We start from the raw sequence: 4,478 nt of genomic DNA, 5'->3' as shown, positions 1-4,478 counted from the left end.
CTGGCTGAGAGTCACGTCTGACTGCAAAGTGGGGGTGCAGAACCCTGTGGCTTCCCCAGGACCCCGCCTGGGTGGGCTCGCTGTGGGAAGCGCACGGAGGGGCAGAGGATGCTGAATGCTCCAAGGAGAGACCCAGGAGGTGAAGACGTGTGAGCTTCTTGCCCTGAACAAGTCTGCTCCGAGGGAGAGGAGGCTCCCAAAGTCCTGCCTGGCTTTGTGGGGAGCAGTTCCAGAGCATCGCCCGGGGACTCCGTGACAACTGACATTAGCAAGTGTCCAAGAGCAGAACTTGGCTTTGGTCCAAGTGACTACATCAAAGGCCCAGAGCCTTGTGCTGCGATTACAATAGCAAGGACGGGTGGGGGGTGTCCCCTGAGTACCCGGATCGGCCCCTTCAACACCAAGGATCCTAACCTGCTTTTCTCCAGGCTGCCCAAAGCAAACAGGTCCCTGACACCACATCCTGCAGTCACACCTGTGTGGGCGAGAGTTACAGGTCAGCACCCCTTGAACTTTCCTGGTGTGCAAGCAGAATCACTTGCACTAGTTTTGCTTTTGTGCAAGGCAGACAGTGCAATTCCTGCCCAGCGCTAGGAGGGAGTGAATGTAGTGTGGCAATCTGAACAGATCAGTGTATGACAAGAGCCAGGATTCTCAGTGGACAGAGGGGGCTCAGGGACAGAGCCTCACCCTGCTGTAACTTAGAGCAGTTTCAGGGCTGCTCTAACATATGCTCAGCCTCCGCTGCCCAAGATCCCCTGGGGATCAGAGACGAACCATAGGGCAGTGCAGTCTGGCCACACCCGACATGGCCCCAGTCTGTCCCCTGCGCCACGAGGGAGAAGCAGGGCCCTAGTGCCTGCCCCACACCACCTGGGGAAGCCTCCAGCACAGGGGCAGGGAAGACTCTCAGGGGGATGGTCACAGCCACTTTAAGACCTAAAGGGAACCCGGTGAGCTGGGAATCGAACCCAGTGGGTGACACGTAGGGAGGATGTGGGGGGGAGGCGCCATCCACGTGTAAGTCAGACTTGGTTTGCACCATCCTGGCCTGTTTTCTGCATGACCCACGCCATTTACACCCCTGGGGATTAGCCCCAAGGCTTTTCCCCAAACAGGCCCAGCTCGTGCCTCCTGTCAGAATGCCACCCCGGCTGGCTGGAGCTGCCAGGCCACCTACCAAGCCTGCAGTTCACAGAGAGACCCTGCAGTGGCACCTGGGTAAAGCCCACAGCTGCACAGCCCCCCTCTGCCTTGCCCTCCGCTGCTCACGGGCTACTTAGCTCTCCACTAGGCTGCATCCCTGAAGGAGCCTGGTCCTCACCCAACACTGGAGTGTAGCTTTCAGCCCCTTGCCCTCCTTCCCCTGCCCACCCACACTCATCCCCCCAGAGCAGATACTGGAGCCAGCTCTGCATCTCGGCAGGCATGTGGCTCTATATGGGATTTAGGCAGCTGAGTTTGCATCCTGGCATCACAGTCAGACCCGTTTCTTCATGCTACCGATGACAGCAGGGATGGGTGAGGGATCTATGAGTCCAACATGTGCACTCACTCCAGTGCACACAACCACTCACCCACAACAAAGGGACATCCCAGCCAGCAGGGTTAAATCCATTGATTTCCCCTCAATCCTTGAACAGCTTTTAACTAGTCACATGTGGTAATATCTGAAGGGCAGTTGATAGTTACCCACATGACATCACTCCCTGGAGCTTGGCTATTTTGCCTCAGGTTTGGTGAGCGGGGAGGTGCCCCAACAAAGCTCTGAGACCAGCATAACTCGTCCATCACCGCCACCAGGGAATTCACTCCCCCATTTCAAGGACTAAACAAGAAAAGCCCACCCAGGCAGAGAAGAGAACGGGACAAGCAATGAACTCAAAGTCAAAACTAGGCACAGAACTGCTTTTGGCCCAGTGTGTGTGGTTAGCCTGTGGAACTCCCCACCACCGGATGTCATTGAGGCCAAGAATTTACCAAGCTTCAAAGACAGATTGGACATTCATGTGGATAACAAGGACAGCCAGAGTTGTAATAGTGCATGTGAACAAAAGTGTGTTAAAAGGGAGATTTAAAACCCCTCCTGTTCCAGGGTTTAAACCCATCTCCACTAGCGATCAGGCTGAGGCCTTCATGAGGAGCCAGATTATCCCACATCTGCTTCCTGCAGGATTCCTTGAATCTTCCCCTGGAGCATCTGGTCCCCGGTGGTGAGCCAGGCTGCTGATCCAGTCTGGCCGTGCTTATGCTCATATGTAATCCAAACCTGGTGTGTTCTGGTTTTCCCATGTGGGCTTGATGGGAAGCCGCCTCCCTCAGGCTGTGCTGTTCTGAAAGGGTCTCAGGTGGCCTTGAAGGCAATCTAGTGAGACAAGCCTGGCATGCCATTGTCTTGCACGCTCAATTACACTTCTTGGAGGAATGGCGGGACACCGGCTGCTGCCATGGGCTGGCACAGTCTCTTTGGCCTTGTGAGCGAGCGCTGTTTAATTGCTTTCTTGCCACTTCTTTTAAGAGTGTTCCAAGAAGCCATGAAAGAAACCCAGCAACAGGCTTGGGGGGTGGAGGGGCTGTTATTGATTCAGCTCGCCTCCCCACGCACACCCCTGCTCCTGAGCCTTGAAACGCCAGTGCCCGCGGGCAAACCTCGCTGCTGTTTCCTGCAGGCTGGGTCCAGAAGGCTCTGTGCAGCCTGGAGCCAAAGCAGAGCTGGGGCAGGTTGGGAGCGCCCAGCGCTGACTGGCAGTTTTTCGAGGTCAGTGGGTGCCTGTGCATCGCACTCCTGCAAAGTCCAGCTGCCCCTTTGGCTGCAGCCTAACGTCAGCCATTTCCCCACCAGCCCAGCTCGGGCGATTGATTTTAATCCCTCCTGACTGGGCTGTCTCATGTGAACACGCTCCCTTGCCAGCGCCCTGCAATGCAGCAGCTTTGACTGGGAGGGTAGAGTGAAATGTAGTTAGCACTGTGTATACGAACGGTTATTTATCAGTCAATGACTGGGGAACCAGCTTGGGGCAGTAGGTAGAGCCCCCGGCTAGCATTTAGCCAAGATGGAGTCCTAGTTCTGCCATTGGCTCAGCCTTTGCCCTTGGGAAAGTCACTTCAATTTTCCTCTGCCTCAGTCTCCTCAGCTGTAAAATGGGGATAATATATCTCCCTCCTTTGCAAAGTGCTTTGAGAACTCTGGACCCTTCACCGAGGCACTCGCTACACGCAGCACCCAGCCAAGAACAGCCTCAAGCCAGGGGTGTAGCCTGCAGTCCCTGAGATCTGATCATTCCTTGTCTGCAAATCCCAGCTGTGCACCGTTTGTGCCACGCTTTGTTCCTGTGCCCATATGATAAACGGTATGGCTCAGTAATAATGAGCTAGTTCCCCAGAGGCAGAGGAGCCACCATCAGTAATACATGGATGGAGCAGATGAGACATTAAACTGAGTTTGCTTTTGCAAACCTCCAGTGCCTGCCATCCTGGTGAAAATGAAAGAATTCCTTTTGCAGTCTCAGAGGACAATGCTAATGTCTGAGAAGCAAGTTAGAGGACAGAGCACAGGTCTGAGCACATTCTAATCCCCGCCAATGATTTGCTGTATGCCCACAGGCAAGCCACTTAACTTCTCTGTGCCCGGACCTGGGCTACACTTAAAAGTTAGATCAAACCAGCTATGCTGCTCAGGCTCTGAGCACTACAGGTAGATCAACCTAACCCCTGGTGCAGATTCAGCTTGGTTGGTGGAAGGATTCTTCTGTCCACCTAGCTACTGCCTCGCAGAAAGTGGGTTAACTATAGCGACAGAAAACACCCTTTCCACCTATGTCAAAAGTGTCTACACTGCAGTACAACAGTGGCACAGTGTCTACACTACAGCGGCACAGCGTCTACACTACAGCATTACAGTCAGCATCCAAGGCTATACATGAGCTCCTGCTGGGTGCAGATCAGCTTTTGCTGCATTTGTCTGCATGGGCACTTAAAAACAAAGGACCTTTGTTGTACAGACAAAACTACACAGGATCTTTTTAGGGGGCAAGACAAAGATGCCACATTTATTATGATAATTTGATTTATGACCAATAACTAATATGTTAATCCTTATACACGCACATTATACCTAATACCTACACACACACACGCATCCATCAGATGTTCTGCAGCTGCTGCATAGTTACCAGTCCTGGACATAGCTTGAGTTCATGGCTTGATTTTGCAGCTTGGGTTGGTATCTTGTGGCGGTAACTGGCCAGGAAATCCGGGCAGAAGGACGAGCTGGGTCTCTGTTGGGCCTGCACCGATGCCCTTCCATGTTGGCAGCAGAATGTTGCCCTCCAAAGTCTCCCATCTCACCCATCCTTTTTGTAGGCTTTAGTTTGAATCCAGAGTCTATAGGTCTTGCTGTGTCACTGCCTCTGGGTTTGGTGATTGATCACCCGTCAGTTGCAGACCTGACTTTCAGCCTGGGACCTGGCTTTGATCTT

Source organism: Chelonoidis abingdonii, chromosome 13, assembly GCF_003597395.2.
Source record: "Chelonoidis abingdonii isolate Lonesome George chromosome 13, CheloAbing_2.0, whole genome shotgun sequence".
Lineage (NCBI taxonomy): Eukaryota > Metazoa > Chordata > Testudines > Testudinidae > Chelonoidis > Chelonoidis abingdonii.
The sequence above is the reverse complement of the archived record's forward strand: the minus strand, read 5'-3'. Positions refer to the sequence as shown.